Source organism: Aquarana catesbeiana, linkage group LG08, assembly GCF_042186555.1.
Source record: "Aquarana catesbeiana isolate 2022-GZ linkage group LG08, ASM4218655v1, whole genome shotgun sequence".
Classification (NCBI taxonomy): Eukaryota; Metazoa; Chordata; class Amphibia; order Anura; family Ranidae; genus Aquarana; species Aquarana catesbeiana.
The window spans coordinates 206,278,460-206,302,146 of NC_133331.1; the positions used below are offsets into that span (position 1 = coordinate 206,278,460).

Consider the following 23,687-nt stretch of genomic DNA (forward strand, 5'->3'; position numbering starts at 1 on the left):
GGCAACACATAAAGGTATTGAGGCATAAAAATATACATAATGAATATAACAATACTGTATATTCATCATAGATTCATGCTTTGGGAATGAACAACCCATCCAGGAGCACCGGTTCTCGGCAATATATGGTAGAGCGTGGGTATTGTTTCTTATTAACTATAAAAATATACGTAGCCTAAAATCCAAGTGTTTTTCAACACCAAGTGAGCTGCAGTAGTTGTGTACAGCTAGTTACTTCTTGGGCCAGCTTTAAGCGCCACCTGCAGCTCCCCAAGTGCTAAAAAATGTGTACTTGGATATACACCAATGCTTGAGTTAAGTGTCTTAGCATAAACTAAACACATGCATGCGCATATGACATATCCCAAAATTTTGCAGGAGGGGATTATGGTATATCTTACTACAAATGTGTAGAGCCATTTACTTTTTTGGCCATTTGTGTATGTCACTTGAGACCCCTGGACATAGAAAAACAGTGGGATTTTATGCTAGGGATATTGTTATGCCTCAATATATCTGTGCAAGTAGACTTATTGTGTAGATTAACTCTAATATTCTTCTTGTAATGTTAAACTAAATCAGACCTTTTGCAACCCCTTTAAGATGTAGTGTCACCATTTTCACTATTCCTGGTTATGCCTCTTTCTGGTAGATTTGTAGATCTGCTCACACTTTATGTTATTCCTAAACCCGTATCCGCGTATGCAATGTATCACTTGGCTGCAGCACTGACCTGGCCAAAATGAAGAAATCCCACCATCTTCTGCAGGTGTGCTTTATGGCCAGTCCTGCTTTACATAACCCCTTTTGGAAAGTATACATTATATATATATATATATATATATATATATATATATATATATATATATACCGTTTTAGCTATTTAAAATTAGAAATGTACTTTACATCAATATTTCTCAACTCCAGTCCTCGGCCACCCTCAACATGGCATGTTTTCAGGATTTCCCTCAGATGAAACGGCTGTAGTAATTACTAAGGCTACACACTACAGCGACTTGGGATCCGACTTGTCAGACCTCAAGTCGCCCCAAGTCGCTTGACATTAGGAATTCCATTATAGTTAATGAGAGCCGTCTTAATGTACACTACTAAAGTCGCTCCGACTTCAGAAAAGGTTCCTGTACTACTTCAAAGCGACTTCTAGGTGACTTGTACCCATAGATTTCAATGGAAGTCGCCTCCAAGTCGGATCTCCCATCTATATTGAAGCGACTTTACAGGAAAAGAAAATAGTTTACCCAGGCAAACCCCTCCCTCCCAGAGAGCTTATTATTCTGTGATTGCCAACAGCCAAAGTCGCCTGTCCTGGAGGCAACTTTAAGTTGCGTTGAAAGTTGCTCGAAGTCGTGCTGAAGTCGCCTCCATGTCACCTTGCAAAGTTGTGCTGTAAGTGGTGTTGCCCCAGTGTGAACCGACCCTGAGGCAGTGAAACTGACCAAATCACCTGTGCAAAATAATGGAAAGCCTGAGAACGTGACCTGTTGGGGGTACTTGAGGACTGGAGTTGAGAAACATTGCTTTACATCACATGCTGTTCTTATTAAATATACTGTACATCCAAACCTATACATCTGTAAAGACATTCATGTGACCATTTGAATATTCTTATGCTATTGTGAATGTACACAGGAAATACAGTTACTGTATCAAGGTACTCACCCATAGCTGCTTCCACGGGCACTCACACACACCAGCGTCAGGATTTTCTGAAGCCGTAGTAATATGCAGATGTGACCAGTGCAGAGAATGCAACCTGCAAAAAGACAAGAACAAAACTTACTGCTGTTAAAACTATACTTTCACTCTTTTTTTTTTCCACAATAAAAATTATTTCACTCTTAAAAATAGCTTTATATTAGCAAGTAAATACAGGGGGGTTCAATTCTAATAGAACTTGATTTGGATCACATGGCAGGACTGGGAGCAAAAAATACCTGACAATATATATATATATATATATACCCTGCCATTACTGTTGCCACAGCACATCTTTAAGAAACCAATTGCAAAAGCCAGAATTACCAGGCTGCCACTTCAGGCCTGATTGGTCCATTCTTGAGCTAAAATCATCAAATGATGCATTTCAGGTGTAGTTAGATTTACAGAACATTGTGCATACATATATACCTTTCCATTCATCCCTACTGCTAGAAACAACACCAAAGTCGCAGCAACGAGGATTTGTTTTCTCAAAGCACTATACCCAGTGTACAGAAAAATGCAGAGGTATTAATTCAGCCCAAGATAGGTCTAAGGCAATCCATAGATGATTTGATTTTCTTTCCTGCAACCACAGGTTGCTGGAAAGAATATCGCTTGATTCCCTTATCAACACAGTCAGTGTTGATGGGGGAATCCCTATCACAGCGCTATTCTGTTCTGCCATTGGGGGAAAGCCTTTACCGGCCAACAGAACACAATGATTACTGCTAGAATCTGACAGGCTGGTTGTACTCAAGTCGATCAATGGACCGACTTGAGTACAAGCAGCCTGCCCATATATGGATTGAATTTCAGCCAGCCCCTGCTGAACCAGCTGAAATGTGATCAATCTATGGCCAGCTGAAATGTAGTTACTGAAACAGATTTCATTTAGATTAAGTATTAGACATGGGGGTTGCTTAGAACAATACCTAACTTAAAGTAAAACAATAGCTTTCCATTAACCAATTAATGCTAGAGGACCAGATTATAACTGCATCTGCACTTTTTTCCCCTTAGTCTCCCTGTTAAGTCCCACAAATATCTGTTGAGTCTGCCAATGATATCCAATGATATCCATCTAATGCAGCTTCTTGTAATGGCGTGGCAATGATGCTACACTGCTCCTGAATGCAGAGCAGAGTTGCCACTCTTTTATAGGCTGTGCCTTTATCTTACACAACAGTAGGGTAAAAAAAAAAAAACATGTTGTGGGGGGTGTGGTCATCAGCGTTTTCACTGCTGATTTAAAAGTCTATAGCAAGTTAATCCACACCTAGTCCTGCCCTCTGCTTTCTGGATTTTCAGCACTGTCTCTGTGGCTGAAACCCTCCCATTGCGATCTGCATTGTTTGGAGGGGATGGAGGATATGGCTCAGTCAGAGAAGGTGGAGGCTTTTTCAATTTTTTTTTTTAACTTTATGAGGCTTGTGCATCTTATAGTACCTGGATTTTGGACTTTACGCTATCATACAGGAACTTTAAGTTTTACTTTGAATCAAACTTGTAGGCTCACATTACCCCGTTAAGCAGTCCTATAGCTATAGAGAAGGCACCTTCTCAATGGCCACTATGTATGATGGGCAGTTTCACTTACTCATCGAGAAGTGTGGGCCAGAGATCAACCGCGCAAACTGTGTTTGATATAATCATAATTGCACATGCCAAGTTTTGGGAATCCTGTTTTTTGAAGATAATGTGAGCATTGACCCAGGCTCCTGCCTAATGTACGTGGGGTCACTTCACAGGGTAAGCAAAGCCCAGATTCACTTAAAGCAATCACCTCCAACAGGAGATCCCTGGCTTTGGCACTATTCGTCTTCTATCAATGGGCTTAAAAATCATAGAAAAACAGCAATGATGGCATTGCTAATAGTAGCCCATCATTTTTTTTTTCCAAATGTCTGTACTAGAGAGAACACAAATTGCTTGCTGTAATGAAAACTTCAAGATCTTCTAGAAAGGAAATATAAATCATTCTCCAAGTTAAAGCAATGTAAATTAGGCAGCATGGTTATGTGGTTAGCACCTTAGGTTCCTACAGGAAAACAGCTACAAGGTATATGCATGTCTTTCCCATATTTGCATGGGATTGCTTCCCCATGGGATTGCTTCCATACCCTTAAAGCTTTCTGTTAAACTAGGCACCACCACCCATCTAACAGACATACTAGAATGTTAAGCGCCATGAGTTCAGGATTAAAGTGTTACTAAACCCACAACAGTAACAGCAGTCAGTAAATTCAGTAAAGCGTCCATGTTACACTCACTGTGGAACCTAAGGGGTTAATCCTCTGCATTGTGTAAAAGGCCTGTTTGATCCTGTCTTCCCTGATCCTCCCCTACTTCCATGGACCTCAAACCATCTACTGATAGCTCTTAATAGAACAGAACCTTGGGGACAAGCTGCACGTGCTCAGTTTGGTGTGTATTGCTAGAGAGTTTTTTCTTTTCTTGGGAGAGTGCATGTGATCAGCACAGGGCCAATCAGCACTATCCAGACAAAGGGTTAGGGGTCCTCCAGCCTCATAGGACAATCAGGGGAGAATGAAAATTCCTCCTATAAGCTTTAACCAGACACTGATATAAGTCACAAGACTACTTTTAACTGCTAAAAAGGAAAAGGTATTTATCAGTTTATATTTACTAAAATAATTGCATTTCCATGTTCTGTGTACTGTGGGAGATATGGTGAATGCAGGGTCCTGGGTTTATTAACACTTTAATGTGTGCTCTGGAATAGGTTGGCACATAAATGGTTAAATAAATTTACATCCAGATTTAACAAATGTGAACAATATTAAATAATAAGTTATACTTCAGGAACAGAAATACAAACCATACACCATTCACCAATATAATTTTCAGCTGGGAGTTTGCTTTTACATAAACAGGGTTTTTTACATTAAGTTTTTCTTTATTGTTTTGTTGACCACCATAACCAATTCTCTTCTCCGTTATTGCATGGCTTGTCTTTAACTGAACTTGATTTTGCATACTCCATACCATTACTTGGGAAGGACATCATGGAAAATTAAGCTGCTTTTGAAAATTCTTGGCAAGCACACAGGCAAAAATTCAGTGGTAAAATGGTTTTGGAGCTTATGAAGGTATGGCTACTTATGAAACTTGAGTTACAAGTGGACTACCCCTAAACATAAGGGTTCTGTTTACAGTATAATGTGCCAACATTTAAATTCATCAGAAGCCTTTGGTTTCTAAAGGGGGTGAATTCATTACACTTATAATAAGGGCCCTGATCAGTGGTAGTGATTATTATTTGAAACATGCTAGGATAATCTCATTATTGCCGACTGCTAGTTTCTTACAATATTCAAGCCTTTCTAATCACCATAATTAGACATGACACTAATTTCCCAGTGTTATAGATACTTTTTAGCATGATTACAAGTAGCTCAGTGTCTCACAGCTGTTGTGCATCCAGATTTTAGGATTACCTGATGTATTACTGTACTACAATACAAAATAACTAAACCCAGAGATATTTCACAACACCATATTATTCCAAAATCTAAAGAACGTGAATGAATCACCCAGTTGTACATTTACATCATAGTCAATAAAAAGCCTCAAATAGGGTCAGGGCCGGATTAACATAGGGGCTGGTGGAGCTGCAGCTCCAGGCCCCTCCCTCAATATAGGCCCATGGCAGTGGCTTATGAATATCTGTGTGCCTTCCTGAAGGAAGAGGAGCCCTCTGTGCACACATGGAGGAGACAAGAGTTAGTCAGTGCAGCCAAGTGAGTCCTGTCTCTGCCGATGCCTGACTGACTCCTATCACAGGATCTGTTACACTCACACAGATCCTCAGTGTCTGGGAGCTGTCTGGGGGAGGGGCGCTGCTGTCCTAACCAGCAGGAGCCCGGGAGGAAGGACATCTCCCATGCTGTTGTTGAGATAAGGTTAGTACATTTGTTAGGTAGGGGTTTTATTGTGCTAGGGGAAAGACTGCTGCTTCCCCCCATGTAATGTGCTCTCTTGTGCCCAGTGCCCACCATGTCATGTGCATTGCAGGGCCCCCATGTAATGTGCTGTGCCCACCATGTCATGTGCTGTGCATTGCAGGGCCCCCATGTAATGTGCTGTGCCCACTATGTCATGTGCTGTGCATTGCAGTGCCCCCCATGTAATGTGCTGTGCCCACCATGTCATGTCATGTGCATTGCAGTGCCCCCATGTAATGTGCTGTGCCCACTATGTCATGTGCTGTGCATTGCAGTGCCCCCCATGTAATGTGCTGTGCCCACCATGTCATGTAATGTGCATTGCAGTGCCCCCCGTGTAATGTGCTGTGCCCACCATGTCATGTGCTGTGCATTGCAGTGCCCCCCATGTAATGTGCTGTGCCCACCATGTCATGTGCTGTGCATTGCAGTGCCCCCCATGTAATGTGCTGTGCCCACCATGTCATGTCATGTGCATTGCAGTGCCCCCCATGTAATGTGCTGTGCCCACCATGTCATGTGCTGTGCATTGCAGTGCCCCCATGTAATGTGCTGTGCCCACCATGTCATGTCATGTGCATTGCAGTGCCCCCCATGTAATGTGCTGTGCCCACCATGTCATGTAATGTGCATTGCAGTGCCCCCCATGTAATGTGCTGTGCCCACCATGTCATGTCATGTGCATTGAAGTGCCCCCCATGTAATGTGCTGTGCCCACCATGTCATGTCATGTGCATTGCAGTGCCCCCCATGTAATGTGCTGTGCCCACCATGTCATGTCATGTGCATTGCAGTGCCCCCCATGTAATGTGCTGTGCCCACCATGTCATGTCATGTGCATTGCAGTGGCCCCATGTAATGTGCTGTGCCCACCATGTCATGTGCTGTGCATTGCAGTGCCCCCCATGTAATGTGCTGTGCCCACCATGTCATATGCTGTGCATTGCAGTGCCCCCCATGTAATGTGCTGTGCCCACCATGTCATATGCTGTGCATTACAGTGCCCCCCATGTAATGTGCTGTGCCCACTATGTCATGTGCTGTGCATTGCAGTGCCCCCCATGTAATGTGCTGTGCCCACCATGTCATATGCTGTGCATTACAGTGCCCCCCATGTAATGTGCTGTGCCCACTATGTCATGTGCTGTGCATTGCAGTGCCCCCCATGTAATGTGCTGTGCCCACTATGTCATGTGCTGTGCATTGCAGTGCCCCCCATGTAATGTGCTGTGCCCAGTATGTAATTTGCTGTGCATTGCAGTGCTCACTATGTAATGTGCAGTGCCCACCATGTCATGTGCTGTACATTGCAGTGCCCACCATGTAATGTGCTGTACATTGCAGTGCCCACCATGTCATGTGCTGTACATTGCAGTGCCCACCATGTAATGTGCAGTGCCCACCATGTAATGTGCTGTGCCATGCAGTGATCCCACCAAGTAATGTACAGTGCCCACCATGTAATGTGATGTGCCATGCAGTGCCCACCATGCCATGTGCAGTTCCCACCATGTCATGTGCTGTGCCCACCCTGCCATGTGTTGTGCCCAGCATGTAGTGTGTTGTGCCCACTGTGCAATGTGCTGGGCTGTTCAGCAGTGCCCCCCATGTCATGTGCAGTTCCTAACATGTAATGTTCAGTTGCATTGCCCACCATGAAATATGCTATGCCATGCAGTGCCCACCATGTAATGTGTTGTGCCATGCAGTGCCCACCATGTAATGCGCTGTGCCCACCACATCATGTGCTGTGCCATGCAGTGCCCACCATGTAATGCGCTGTACCCACCATGTAATGTGCTGTGCCATGCAGTGCCAACCGTGTCATGTGCAGTGCCCACATGTAAATTATTGTGCAGTGCCCACCCTGTCCTGCTGTATTGTGCCCACCATGTCATGTGCTGCGCCATGCAGTGCTTACCATGTAATGTGCTGTACCCAGCATGTAATGTGCTGTACATTGTCCACCATGGCATGTGCCGTGCAGTACCCACAATGGAATGTGCTATGCAGGGCTCACCATGTCATGTGCGGTGTCCACCAATTAATGTGCTGTGCTCACAATGTAATGTGCTGTGCTGTGTCATGCAGTGTCCACCATATCATGTGGTGTCATGCAGTGCCCACCTTGTCATGTGCTGTGCAGTGCCCACCATGCCATGTGCAGTACCCACCATATAATATGCTGTGCCCACCATATAATGTGCTGTGCAGTGCCCACCATGTAATGTGCTCAGCTGTGCCCGCCATGTCATGTGCTGTGCCCACCATATAAGGTCCTGTGCCCACCGTGTGCATGTGCTGTGCCCACCATGCAATGTGCTGTGTTGTGCAGTACCAACCATGTCATGTGCTGTGCCCACCATATAATGTACTGTGCCTACCTTGTTATGTGCTGTATTGGGCAGTGCCAACAGTGTAATGTGCCGTGCCCACCATGTAATGTGCTGTACTTCGCCCACCATTAAATGTGCTGTATCCATCTATCCACCATGTAATGTGTAGTGCCAACCATGTAATGTACTGTGCTTCCCCCCCCCCCGTGTAATGTACTATGCTGTGCCCCCCACAGACTCACCCCCTCACTCCCACCCCCACCCCCCTCTCTCTCTCTTTCACCCCCCTCTCTCTCTCTCTCTCATCCCCTCTCTTTCACCCTGTTCTCTCTCTCACCCCCTTCATCCCCCATTCTCTCTCTCTCCCCCTTCAACCCCCTCTTTCCTACCACCCTCTCTCTCTTTCACCCTCTCTCTATTCCCCTTTTTCTCACCCCCTCTCTCTCGTCCCCATCTCTCTCATTCAACGCCTTTCTCTGTCTTTTCCCCTCCCTCTCATCCCCTCTCTTTCAGCCCCCTATCTCGCTATCAACCCCCCTCCTCTCTCTCCTTTTCTCTCAACCACTCTCTCACACCCCTCTTTCTCTTTAATTTAATTCAACAAAAAATTGTTTGCGTTTTCATTTTATTTATTTTCATAAAAAGGCCCACCAAAATCCTTAGCACCAGGCCCATGTTGCTCTTAATCTGGCCCTGAATAGGGTTATTACACAGTGGATCTTTTTCTTTTTTGGGTAATCCATTTTACCAACCTCAGAGGCACTGCAGAAATTTGTATAGGCACAAATTACAATAATAGATGCCATTTGTAGATTTCAGCATATGCAGTATAGAAGGTGTAAAACAATATATTATATTATTATATTATGTCTAGCAATCAATTAACAGAGAACTTTGTTATGTAAGACCATGATCAAAGCCTGATAACAATACTGATTAAGATTGGACTATTTGTCTGTCTGTTTTCTAACAATATCTGAGTTGTTTTGAATCATAACTCAGCGATGATTAGAAAAATAAAAAGCCACTTTATGGCATTTCCAGTAACCAACTATCTTTAATTTTTATTATCTTTATTTTAAAGCAAACCTTGAACACTATGGAGGGTGGGGCTTAATACTTATCTGTCCCCTATCCATCGAGATATCACCTATCCATTAGCCACGGAGCTACTTGTCAAAATCTTCGGAGCAAGGCCACGTATGTAGTACACTTTCCATTCAATCCTATGGAAAGTTTGTACTCTACTGCCAGGAGTTTGAACTCTACATTGGACTGAATAAATTTTATAGATTGAAGAGTGTTCAAGACTGTCACTGTCTGTGCTGGTAGAGAATAGTTGACTTTATTTCCCTTTTTTTTGTTACAACTTTTATAAAATGTCACAAGTTACATAGTTACATAGTTAGTCAGGTTAAAAAAAGACACAAATCCATCTAGTTCAACCAACAAAAACAAACAACCATACAATCCCATATACACAATCCTATACCCACAGTTGATCCAGAGGAAGGCGAAAAACCCCAGTAAAGCATGATCCAATTTGCTACAGCAGGGGAAAAAAATCCTTTCTGATCTCGCGAGAGGCAATTGTATTTTCCCTGGATCAACTTTACCTATAAATATGAGTACCTAGTTATATTATGTACATTTAGGAAAGAATCCAGGCCTTTTTTAAAACAATCCACTGAGCTGGCCAGAACCACCTCTGGAAAGAGTCTATTCCACATTTTCACAGCTCTTACTGTGAAGAAACCTTTCCGTATATGGAGCTGAAATCTCTTTTCCTCTAGACGTAAAGAGTGCCCCCTTGTCCTCTGTGATGACCTTAAAGTGAATAACTCAACACCAAGTTCATTATATGAACCCCTTATGTATTTGTACTTTGATCATATCCCCCCTGAATCTCCTCTTCTCAAGAGAGAATAAATTCAGTTCCTCCAATCTTTCCTCATAGCTGAGCTCCTCCATGACTCTTGTCAGTTTGGTTGCCCTTCTCTGAACTTTCTCCAGTTCCCTGATATCATTTTTGAGAACTGGTGCCCAAAACTGAACTGCATATTCCAGATGAGGTCTTACTAATGATTTTTACAGGGGCAAAATTATATCCCGCTCTGGAGTCTATACTTCTCTTAAAACAAAAAATGACTTTGCTCACTTTGGAAACTGCAGCTTGGCATTGCATGCTATTTTTAATGATCTACCAAAACCCCCAGATCCTTCTCCACTACGGATTCCCGCAGTTGTACCCCCCCTAGTATGTATGATGCATGCATATTCTTAGCCCCCAAGTGCATAACTTAAAATTTATCAACATTAAACCTCATTTGTCACATAGTTGCCCAATGAAACAGCGCATTGAGGTTGGCTTGTAAGTTGGAGACATCCTGTAAGGAAGTTATTCCACTGCATAGCTTGGTGTCATATGCAAAGACTGAAATGGTAAAACATTAAGTACTCTTGAGTACTTTGCACACAGCAGCTGGCAATGCAGTGCTTGTTTTCAGCATTCATCATTGCAAGAACTGGTTTACACTGCCTGCATAGGGAATACTTCGTATGAACTGTATGCAAACAAACTGCAAAACTTATTCCCATGGGCAATAAGTTTAAAAGTCAAAAAATAAAACCTATGTGGCTCACGGCTAAAGGTAAAAAAGATATAAATAATAAGAAAAGAGCATTTTTAAAAAATACTGCATAAAAATGAAGGAACACTATTTTCATTTAAAAGTTACAAAGAATATAATACAATATGTAAAAAGGAAATCAAGAATACAAAAATTCAAAACAAACAACAGCTTACAAAAGAGAACAAGATATACACTGAAGCGGCCAAGGCAGCAAAGTGTAGCAAAAGAAGTGGGACTTTAAATGAAGCTCATAGTGACAAAATGAACTCAATGGTGGACGATAAAAGATTGTTTTAATATTGCATAGAAACATATTCAACCAAAATAAAATTGTACATACATGAGGCTGCACCCATAACTAGGCGCCAGACTCTATAGTAACAACAACTGGTAACAACATGTTTACAATCCTGTATAATAATGATAAAATTTGGGGAGTCCACTAGTGTTCATAGAGTGTAAAAACATTTCAAAAGATAACAACTGCACAGTCAAAAGTTTTCAGATCCTTCATCGGTAGAAATGAAAAAATTGCATAATATGATGGGTATATATATGGTTCACAACATCAAATAGCTCGACGCGTTTCGCGGCTTAAAGCCGCTCTTCAGGAGCAGAAATGCGATTTGTCTGTAATAAAAAATGCATAGAAAATCAATAACCCAGTTGGGGGAGTATGGGTAACCTACCACCCAAAGCCCGGGTAGGGCATATAAACTTACTGGGTATGTGCACCAGGACACAGGACGTCCAGGTCAGTGGGCCAGCCCATGGTCAGTAACGGGAGCCGAGAGGGCGCGTCCTATGGCGGCAGGCAACACAGACAACGAGCACAGCAGACCACCGCTCCCAGGCTCACCTGATGTGAAGAAATAATTGAAAAACCCTATACGTGTGGGACAATGTGAACAAAACAAACACATGTGAATGTAACAGTGAGAAAGTAGGATTGGGAGGGGAAGGGGGCAGAAAGGGTGGTTGGTGGTCAACCAGGGGTGAGGGTGAAAGACCATGGTGGAAGGTCAGCACCAAAACGCCCAGTGTAAGGGAAGGAAAAGAAAGGGGAGAAGCTAGGAAATGTACCTGATGGGGGGGGGAAAGGACAAACCATCCAACCAAAGTGTAGAGCCTATCTGGCAGGGAGCTCAGAAAGTACTGGAACACGCCAGGGCCGCTGACCGCATATACTGCCGCCAAGGACCCGCCCCCAATGTCACCACACGCGAGCGTAAAGGGAGGGGCATCCAGACGCCGACGCATAGGCAAAAGGTTGCCCGCTGGCCGGCGCCGGATTATAGCCCCCCACTGCTCGCGCAGATGGATAGCAAACATCGGAAGGGCCGCGTCAACAGACGCCGCACACCCGATGTGCGTGTGTGACGTCGATGCGCAGTGGTAGCGTGGCCACCCCCCGAACGTCATATGACGGGCGGGGGAAGGAGGGGCACCAGTGCGCATCGCGGCTCCCGCACTGAGACGTGGGCAGCCGTCGGGCCAGGGCCATCCAGTGGCCGGTGCAGAATACAACAAGAATAAATTGTATAACATAACATATCATCGCAACCTCCAAATTATAGGCAAGGAGTAGGATAGATAACATGGTGGTCAAGGAAAGAAAACTAATGAGCCAATAAGGCTGGTTGCAGAAAACAGGTCATAACAATATATGAGTAGATGTCACCAGGAGCTTCCATCCCTATTATATAATTGAAAAAAAGGGGGGGGATTTGGGGAATTGGGACTTTAATTGAGGCTAATATGGCTGGGTAGAACCATGTGCCTCCATCCCTGTCAACTAGAACAAGATATACACTGAAGCGGCCAAGGCAGCAAAGTGTAGCAAAAGAAGTGGGACTTTAAATGAAGCTCATGGTGACAAAATGAACTCAATGGTGGACGATAAAAGATTGTTTTAATATTGCATAGAAACATATTCAACCAAAATAAAATTGTACATACATGAGGCTGCACCCATAACTAGGCGCCAGACTCTATAGTAACAACAACTGGTAACAACATGTTTACAATCCTGTATAATAATGATAAAATTTGGGGAGTCCACTAGTGTTCATAGAGTGAATGAATGAATGATTTGTAAAGCGCTGCAATTGCGAACTGAATCGCCTCAAGGCGCTAGATGTGTTCTCTGTAGCCAGCTTCTAGAAAAGGAAGGTCTTTAGTTTTTTCCTGAAAGCCTGGTGGTTTTCTTCCATGCGGAGGTTGGTTGGGAGAGCATTCCATAGTCGAGGTCCTTGGACTGCAAATCTACGTTCTCCCTTTGCTTTGTAGCGGTATTTGGGAATGAGGAGGAGGTTTTGGTTAGCTGATCGAAGACTGCGATTCGGTGTGTAGTGTTTTATTTTTTCCCGGAGATATTGCGGAGCGTTTCCTTGTATGCATTTATGGGTGAGGCAGAGGGTCTTGAATATGATCCGATTCTTCACAGTTAGCCAATGTAGGCTTTTTAGGGATGGGGAGATTGATTCCCAGGGCTTTTTTCCTGTTAACAGTCTTGCCGCCGTATTTTGCATGAGTTGCAAGCGCGCAAGCTGATATTGGGGTAGACCTACGTAGAGGGAATTTGCGTAGTCGAGTCGGGAATTGATGATCGTTCCCACAACTGCCGCTTTGTCCTCTTCTGGGATGAAGGGGATGAGTCTGCGAAGCAGGCGGAGGAGGTGGTGGGATCCGCTCACCACCGATCCTATTTGTGCATCCATTGTCATTCCTGAGTCAAAGATGACTCCGAGACTCTTGACTTTGGTGCTGGGGGAGATGGTCTGTCCGAGGATGGAGGGTGGTGTCCACGGAGTCTTAATTTTGGAATTTTTGTTGGCTTGCAGGAGAAGAAGTTCTGTTTTTGATTCGTTAAGTTTGAGGGAGCTAGCGGTCATCCAGTCATTGATTAAAGTGAGGCATTTCTGTAGTTGCTGATGATGATCTTTTTGTCCATTAATGCGAAGGTAGAGTTGGGTGTCGTCTGCGTATGAGTGGAAGCAGAGGTCCGTTTTCCTGATGATATTGAGAAGCGGGCGGATGTAGATGTTAAATAGCACTGGTGACAAGGGTGAGCCCTGAGGGACTCCACAGGAGACTGCCCGAGATTCCGAGGTGAATGTTCCCAGTTTCACTGTCTGAGAGCGATTCTCTAAGAAGGATGTAAACCATTTTAGGGCAGAATCTGTGGCTCCTGCAACTTCTGAGAGGCGGACAAGTAAAGTATTGTGGTCCACTGTATCGAATGCTGCGCTGAGGTCTAACAGTACCAGGAGACTCGGTTCCCCGTTATCTGCTGCTTCGAGGGCGTCGTCCCATATTTTGAGAAGTGCTGTTTCTGTGCCATGGCCTGGGCGGAAGCCTGATTGCAGAGGGTCCAGGAGGTGGTGTGTCTCCAGGTGGTGTTGTAGCTGCTGTACTACTGCTTTCTCTATAATCTTGGAGATGGTGTTGAGGCTTGTTATTGGTCTGCGGCAGTTAGGGTCTTTAGGGTCGAGATTAGGTTTCTTTAGCAGGGGTTTGACGATGCCTTGCTTGAGGGAGGTTGGCACAGTCCCTTCTTTGAATGATTGATTTATGAGATGTGTTAGGGTGGGGGCCAGGATGTCGGAACATTCTTTGAACAATTTGGTGGGGATGATGTCGTTCGGTGATGTGCTGTCGCGAAGGCTTCCGATGATGTTTTTAGTCGTGTCCGTGGTGATTGGGGACAAAAAGAACTTCGGTGGTTGAGTGATGTTCGTGTCGATATCCTCTTTTTGCATTGGTTGGGTGAGGTTGGTTGTTATTTTCTGATGAATTGCTTTCCGAATGTTGTCGATTTTGTCGATGAAGAAATCTGATAACTCATTGCAGAATTCTTGAGTATCGTTTTCAGGGGGTTCTAGGCAGGTCGGGTTCATTGATTGAGCAACTATTTTGAAAAGTTCCCGTGGGCGGTTTAAGGCGGATGAGATGGTGTCTGCAAAATGTTCTTTTTTGGCTTTGAAGATTGCCTTGTGGTATTTCACCGTGAGTGCTTTGTAGTTAGCATGGTTTTCCTTGGTGGGATTTCTTCTCCAAGTTCTCTCAGCTCTTCTGCGTTCTTGCTTGAGTAGGGTGAGAGTGCCATTGGCGGCAGGCAACACAGACAACGAGCAGTGAGCGGTGGTCTGCTGTGCTCGTTGTCTGTGTTGCCTGCCGCCATAGGACGCGCCCTCTCGGCTCCCGTTACTGACCATGGGCTGGCCCACTGACCTGGACGTCCTGTGTCCTGGTGCACATACCCAGTAAGTTTATATGCCCTACCCGGGCTTTGGGTGGTAGGTTACCCATACTCCCCCAACTGGGTTATTGATTTTCTATGCATTTTTTATTACAGACAAATCGCATTTCTGCTCCTGAAGAGCGGCTTTAAGCCGCGAAACGCGTCGAGCTATTTGATGTTGTGAACCATATATATACCCATCATATTATGCAATTTTTTCATTTCTACCGATGAAGGATCTGAAAACTTTTGACTGTGCAGTTGTTATCTTTTGAAATGTTTTTACACTCTATGAACACTAGTGGACTCCCCAAATTTTATCATTATTATACAGGATTGTAAACATGTTGTTACCAGTTGTTGTTACTATAGAGTCTGGCGCCTAGTTATGGGTGCAGCCTCATGTATGTACAATTTTATTTTGGTTGAATATGTTTCTATGCAATATTAAAACAATCTTTTATCGTCCACCATTGAGTTCATTTTGTCACCATGAGCTTCATTTAAAGTCCCACTTCTTTTGCTACACTTTGCTGCCTTGGCCGCTTCAGTGTATATCTTGTTCTAGTTGACAGGGATGGAGGCACATGGTTCTACCCAGCCATATTAGCCTCAATTAAAGTCCCAATTCCCCAAATCCCCCCCCCTTTTTTTCAATTATATAATAGGGATGGAAGCTCCTGGTGACATCTACTCATATATTGTTATGACCTGTTTTCTGCAACCAGCCTTATTGGCTCATTAGTTTTCTTTCCTTGACCACCATGTTATCTATCCTACTCCTTGCCTATAATTTGGAGGTTGCGATGATATGTTATACAATTTATTCTTGTTGTATTCTGCACCGGCCACTGGATGGCCCTGGCCCGACGGCTGCCCACGTCTCAGTGCGGGAGCCGCGATGCGCACTGGTGCCCCTCCTTCCCCCGCCCGTCATATGACGTTCGGGGGGTGGCCACGCTACCACTGCGCATCGACGTCACACACGCACATCGGGTGTGCGGCGTCTGTTGACGCGGCCCTTCCGATGTTTGCTATCCATCTGCGCGAGCAGTGGGGGGCTATAATCCGGCGCTGGCCAGCGGGCAACCTTTTGCCTATGCGTCGGCGTCTGGATGCCCCTCCCTTTACGCTCGCGTGTGGTGACGTTGGGGGCGGGTCCTTGGCGGCAGTATATGCGGTCAGCGGCCCTGGCGTGTTCCAGTACTTTCTTAGCTCCCTGCCAGATAGGCTCTACACTTTGGTTGGATGGTTTGTCCTTTTTCCCCCCCATCAGGTACATTTCCTAGCTTCTCCCCTTTCTTTTCCTTCCCTTACACTGGGCGTTTTGGTGCTGACCTTCCACCATGGTCTTTCACCCTCACCCCTGGTTGACCACCAACCACCCTTTCTGCCCCCTTCCCCTCCCAATCCTACTTTCTCACTGTTACATTCACATGTGTTTGTTTTGTTCACATTGTCCCACACGTATAGGGTTTTTCAATTATTTCTTCACATCAGGTGAGCCTGGGAGCGGTGGTCTGCTGTGCTCGTTGTCTGTGTTGCCTGCCGCCATAGGACGCGCCCTCTCGGCTCCCGTTACTGACCATGGGCTGGCCCACTGACCTGGACGTCCTGTGTCCTGGTGCACATACCCAGTAAGTTTATATGCCCTACCCGGGCTTTGGGTGGTAGGTTACCCATACTCCCCCAACTGGGTTATTGATTTTCTATGCATTTTTTATTACAGACAAATCGCATTTCTGCTCCTGAAGAGCGGCTTTAAGCCGCGAAACGCGTCGAGCTATTTGATGTTGTGAACCATATATATACCCATCATATTATGCAATTTTTTCATTTCTACCGATGAAGGATCTGAAAACTTTTGACTGTGCAGTTGTTATCTTTTGAAATGTTTTTACACTCTATGAACACTAGTGGACTCCCCAAATTTTATCATTATTATACAGGATTGTAAACATGTTGTTACCAGTTGTTGTTACTATAGAGTCTGGCGCCTAGTTATGGGTGCAGCCTCATGTATGTACAATTTTATTTTGGTTGAATATGTTTCTATGCAATATTAAAACAATCTTTTATCGTCCACCATTGAGTTCATTTTGTCACCATGAGCTTCATTTAAAGTCCCACTTCTTTTGCTACACTTTGCTGCCTTGGCCGCTTCAGTGTATATCTTGTTCTAGTTGACAGGGATGGAGGCACATGGTTCTACCCAGCCATATTAGCCTCAATTAAAGTCCCAATTCCCCAAACCCCCCCCCTTTTTTTCAAGCTTACAAAAGAGAGTAGGACAATCCCCCAAAAATCCTTCATATTTATTAAAGTAAAAAGGGCAGGACTAAATATGCAGGCCCTTTACAAGATAATTTATAGTTAGTGACTAGATACAAAGAGAAAGCAAATGTATTAAATACCTTCTTCAGCTCTGTATACACAAAGGAAAATGGGGACGTTCAAGTCCATAATGGAGTATTATTATAGTGCCATGAGAACTAAAGAATTCCAGTGGCTTAAAACGGATATGGTCCTGAAACATTTATATAAAATAAAGGTTAGTAAAGCACCTGGACTAGATGGCTTACACCCATGTGTCCTCAAAAAGTTCAGCTTTGTTACTTTGAAGCCTTTGTTCTTAGTTTTTAGAGACTCTGTAATGCCTGACTCAGTATCACTACATTGGCGCAAGGCCAACGTGGTGCCTAGGTGTAGCACCCTAATGTGTGCTACTAGTATTGGTAGAGTAGGTAAATGATATTCTGGCTAGGAATAACCTGAGTCTTTAAATTGGGTCAGCGTTATTAGAAGCCAGGGCAGGATGACTCATCTCGGCAGCGTTCTGGTGCCCCCCCTGGTGTCTGGAAGGTTGGAGAACCTTCTAGGACTAGAGGGCAGGGGCTAGGAGGGGCTGCCATGAATATTTTGGGGCCTCAGCCAATCCCCAGAGGTGGGCTGGTAGGGGCTGAGACTACCTCATAAATAGACATCGGCCATGCCAGCAGGGCAGTCGGTATAAGGTAAAGATGCAGTGTTGAGGAGGCTGTCAGTGACCCTGAGGGGTACCCCCTAGTCTGTGGGGGGGGGTTATGCCTTGGGCTGGGGTTCGGGTGCTGGAAACATCCTGCCAAACACACAAGGGAGGAAGCTTTCCTGGAGGCACGGGAGCAAAGAGAGGCCAGAGTGAGTAGTGCAACACTGCTGGGAACTAACAAAGGGGGGAGACTGCCACATGTAGCCAGTCTCCCTTGAAGACAGCGGTGGGCTTAAGTCTTCTACCTTTTTCCCTAGAGATCTCCGGAGAGAGAGAGTCAGCTGGGTGGGCTGGTGAAGAGTCAGACAGACTGGTGTAGAGAGATAGCTGCAGCCAGGTGAGCCAGGCATTGCTCGAAGAAGTGGAGCTAGGGCCACAAAGGGAGGCAGAAGGAAAGATCACGTACTGTTGTTAAAGTGTAACTCCACTTTTGCTGAGAAAAAAACATTCCCCTCTGGGTGATCTATGTACATTGCAGGGATTATAACAAACTTTGTTGCAGATCCCTACCTTTTGTTATTCTGAAGAAATACCTGTTTGTTCCTCTGTGCCTCTATGCGAGTGGGTCTAATGGGAGTGGTTTCACAATTATCAATCAGCTGTGCAGCTGCAGATCACTAGTGAGGAAATCTGCTTTGGGCCTCTTTAGACGTGTTCCTATTAGAAGTACCTCACCAAAAATGAAATTTTTGCTGAAAGGGATGTCTCAAATCTGACTTGTATCTTAGGCAGACTTCTGGAAAAATTGGTAAGCCAATCACACAAGCAGGAAATTATGTTTCTGGGACGTGTATACGCTATAATATTTTTTCTTTATTTGATATTGTTTTCCCCACAAATGTGGCGTTTTTGCTAGGAAACAATATTTGAAGCAATAGTCAACTCGAATTCATGAGAGATTGAAGACCAAAGTTGTCCAACAAATCTGATTTCTTTTTATGAGGAAAGTAAGCAAAAAAGTGGACAAAGGAGTAGCTGTCGATAGAGAATACTTGGATTTTGCAAATGCGTTTGACACAGTTCCCCACACACGGCTAACGTGTAAGGTAAAGTCTACAGGCTTGGAAAGATCAGTTTGTAAACTGGCTAAAAGATAGAATTCATAGAGTAGTGGTTAATGATTCATACTCTGAATGGTCTAAGGCAGTGATGGAGAACCTTGGCACCCCAGATGTTTTGGAACTACATTTCCCATGATGCTCAACTACACTGCAGAGTGCATGAGCATCATGGGAAATGTAGTTCCAAAACATCTGGGGTGCCAAGGTTCGCCATCACTGGTCTAAGGTTATCAGTGGTGTACCCCAAGGTTCAGTGTTGGGACCATTTTTTTTAATACCTTTATAAATGATATAGGGTCTGGGATTAAAAGTATAATTTCAGTCTCTGCAGATGACACCAAGCTATGCAGTGGAATAGCATCCTTACAAGAAGTAGCCAACTTACATGTCAACTTCAATGTACTGTTTAAAGTGTTTGTAACCCTAAAAAAAAAAAATAAAAAAAAAATCCTGTTCCTTTAAAGCATGTTATACAGCACAGTGCTTGTGCTGTGTAATTTGGCCCCCTGTATCACCTGAAATACCTGTCTGATCCTGTCTGGTGCTGCCCTCCCCTTTGTAAACTGACCAAGGTTTATCATGGCTGATGAACCCCGACACCGTGGTCAGTTTACATGCCTCCGTCATCCACAGCTCACCTCTGTCCTCTCCCCTCTCCCTCTCTGCCTGTCAGCTCCCCGATCCTCCCCTTCTGATGATAGAATAACAGTGTAAAGTCTCCCCCATCCCGTCAGGTAGATAATGCTATGTTCCCCAGTGTGTGTGATTTTTAAAAAAAAAGCTGCTGTGTACCTTTTTCTATAGCGCCCATCGCCGCTCACATGACTGCCTGGCTCTTTCCTCCTCTCCTGCTCCCGGCTGACATCAGCAGGAGTTCTCGGCCCATCCCACTGTAGCTCTCCGTCTGGGAGAGGAGAGAGCTGGGCGGTCACGTGAGCGGTGATCGGTGCTTTGGAATAAGGTACAAAGCGGCTTTTTAAAAAAAAATCACACACACTGGGGAACATAGCATTATCTAACAGAGGGGATTAGAGAGACTTTACAAGTGGCTTTAAAACCACTTTAATTGGGGGGCGTGTCCTGACTATGGAGGAGTGAGGTCGTGCTTTGCCTCAGCTCCGCTCCACCGCCGCACAAGTCAGCAAAAAACAGGGGGTAAATTGCTTCCTCACACTCCCCACATGTCACAGAGACTACGACAGCCCTCCCAACCGGCAAGGACCGACAAAACAAGGCAGGGACAGCTGGACTCATACTTCTCCGGGACCCGGGGACAAGGCCGTGAGACCTCCAAGATGGCACCGACCGGGAAGGCCCAGGAAACAGGCAAATCCTCCCAGCCAGCTGCAGCCACGGCCTGGACACTGAAGGGAACAACCTCCCCAGCATCTCCGGTTCCATCCCCAGGGTCGGTGAGTGATTCGGCCCCCTGTGCCTCCCCTGCTTCTCTGGGTGGCCGCTCTGAGATTTCTGACTATCTGAGTGATGAAGATATTCGGCGCCATATCATGTCCCTGCCCACCAAAGAGGACTTAGAGCGCTTTACATGCAGGGTGGAAAAAGCTTTTACTGAAGATATTGCCCAACTAAAAACTGACACTTCACATTTGTGTAATAGGGTGGAATCCATAGAAGAAAAATTAGAGGAGGTTCTCCTCACTATTGCGCTGCTGCAATCTCAATGTCAAGTGCAAAGCCAACAGACTGAAGCTCTACTTTGCCAGCTGGATGATGCTGAAAATCGCAGCAGAAGAGCTAATATTAGGATCCGAGGTCTGCCAGAAGCTACAGCATCGAGGGATATGATCCCCACACTGACAGACATCTTCAGAGACATATTGGGCTTATCAGCTACCACACCAATAGAAATCGATCGGGCACACAGAGCCTTAAGGCCTCCGTCTCAAGATGTGGACAACCCCAGGGACATAATTTGCAAACTTCATAAATACACCATCAAGGACCGCATTATGCAAAAAATGCGCAGTAAACCATTCTATGACTTTGATGGCGCACATTTATTTTTTTACCAAGATATCTCCAGGCGCACCCTCATGCAGCGCAGAGCTCTCCGCCCCCTCCTGACTGCTATCCAGGAAGCTGGTCTACCATACCACTGGGGCTTTCCTTTCTTTCTACAAGTGACTAAAAATGGACGACAAGTTACATTGCGTAATAAAGATGACCTCCCAAATTTTCTTTCCACTCTTGAACTAGACCCAGTGGACTTTCCGGATTGGAGGAGCCCATTTGATGTCTCTGGGATTCAACTACCCTCTCAATGGTCAACTGTCTCACGCAAGAATCGCAGAAGAGACAGACATCACCAGAATCAAGACCCTTTGGTGGGACCTTCCACCACACGGGACTAAGGCTGCAGTCTCCATGTGCTAACCCGGTGACTTTTGATTACCTATACATTTAGCACTGAGGAAACCATACCCGCATTTTGAGACATTCCCCTCTCTTTACTAATCTGACGTAAGGGATGGGTTGTGTAAGTCCAAGCTCTTAGACTAATTTATTTAGCGCCTAGGCACCCATGAGATAAGTTGATCAATATTCGCAATCCTCAAATAAGGGATCTTGGCTGACAATGCCCGGGACTTGGACAGTGTTTTACTTTTCTCATTTGTGCCCCCTATAGGAAATGGCTTCACCCCCTCCCCCAGATTGTTTCCCCTATCCAAACCCACAACATCATAAGATGCGGTGGACGGAGACGGTACCCCATGTCTCCCCCCATGTGCAGGGTCACGTTCCACCACGTAGGCCACCCCTTGTTGGGTATTGTCCGTTGTTGGGACATTAGTTTAAGGTCTGAGGCCCCTTCTGTTGTTAGGGCGATCCTCACACCTCACATGCAGGAGTTTTTTTCATTAACACTGTTACTCATACGTTGTAATGTTTTATATGTTTTAACCTATCTGTGTTATTTCTTCCTCTACTTTTCTTTCCTCCTCCTCCCTCTTCCTCCCCCACCTCCCCCTTCCCAGGAGCAACTTATCGCTGGGGACTCTGCGCCGAGCTGGTTGGATCATTCGACAAACGTCCAAACACCTGATACACTATGTGTATGTGTGATACACTATGTCTACACTTAAGGTAATATCCTATAACATAAGAGGCCTCTGTTCCCCTTGGAAGAGGAACAAATTATGGTGGGAACTTAAGAAGCTAAAGGCGCAAATAGTTTTCTTACAGGAAACCCATTTTACCCACCTCTCCCTACCTAGACTTCCTACCCATTTATATAATCAATGGTTCCACAGTACTTCCCCTACCTCTAAATCTAAAGGGATCACAATAGCGATTCATAAAACATGCCCTTTCCAGCTTTTAGACCCACAAGGCCGTTACGTTTTCCAGAAGGGTATCATAGCAGGGCGCAGATACACATTCGCCTCGATCTATGCACCCAACTCAAACCAAATCTCCTTCATAGATAGTGCTCTTGAACTTCTGACTCAGTTTAAGGAAGGATTTGTTATCCTTGGAGGAGACTTCAATGTCAGCCCAGACCCCTCAATTGACACCTCCAACACCAGCCACTCGCATTCTTATGCTTTTCTTAAGCATTTCCGTAAATCCCTTCAATCTCATTTGCTTCTTGATAGCTGGAGGACCCTCCATCCTGTGGAGAGGGACTTCAGCTATTATTCAGCAGTACATGATGTTTATACCCGCATAGATCATATATACGTTGACCGCCCCATGCTGGAGCTCCTACAGTCAGTTCCATTGGGAACATCACACTATCTGACCATGCCCCGGTAGGTGTGACTCTCAGGCTCCCGTCCGGCTCTCGTGGGGCCTGGACGTGGAGATTGAACGAAAACCTGCTGGACGATGTGGCGGTGGCGGCTAAAGTGTCGGAGGTCATCACAAACTATTTCAAAGAGAATGTCACTAATGAGGTTAAAGAAGGCATGGTGTGGGAAGGCCATAAGGCTGTAGTCAGAGGAGAGTTAATATCCCTGGGGGCCAAACTCAAAAAGATGCTTCAGGCAGACTTCACAAGTGTATTGACTGCCTTACAAGAGGCAGAACTGAAACACAAGCAAAATGGAGGCCCTGAGGCATTGCAGAGGTCAACTGACCTAAGAAACCTGTTGTTGCTAGATAGACAGACGCGCAAGCAGGCCAGACACCTTTCACACAAATATTATGAACATGGAAATAAGTGTGGGCGCATGCTTGCTAGAGCCCTTCGCAAGAAGCAGGCACAGACTTATGTTCAAAAGTTACGCTACTCATCTGGGGACATTTTGGTTCGGTCCTCTGAAATTGCCTCAGGGTTTCAAGACTACTATACACAACTCTACAACTTGACTCCTGACCACCCTCTAGACGCTCAGACAAATAGGACTGCTGCCATATGGGACTACTTAGCCTCGGCTGGTGTCCCGCCTTTAAATGACGACCAATGCACAGAACTGGAACTACCGATCTCACCAGGGGAAATAGAGTCGACAGTGAAATCCCTGCCCAAGGGAAAGAGCCCGGGACCGGATGGTTTCACAGGGACATATTATAAAACATTCCTACCCCTTCTAAGTCCCCACATGTGCAACTACTTCAACTCCATTGCAGAAGGAACTCCTATTCCCACTGGGGCACTTCTAGCACACATAACGGTGCTGCCCAAGGAGGGTAAAGACCTGACGTTACCCCAAAGCTACCGGCCCATATCTTTACT

At 45.1% G+C, this 23,687-nt stretch overlaps 1 protein-coding gene across 1 annotated transcript in view; it reads right to left on the reverse strand.

Annotated features, from left to right (window-relative positions):
- RASGEF1A (RasGEF domain family member 1A) overlaps positions 1-23,687 on the reverse strand; it is a 651,322-nt gene that overhangs the window by 297,643 nt on the left and 329,992 nt on the right. Inside the window, exon 2 of the mRNA XM_073596848.1 lies at positions 1,681-1,774. The gene's annotated coding sequence lies outside the window, so the exon portion shown is untranslated. The remainder of the gene's footprint in view (positions 1-1,680; positions 1,775-23,687) is intronic.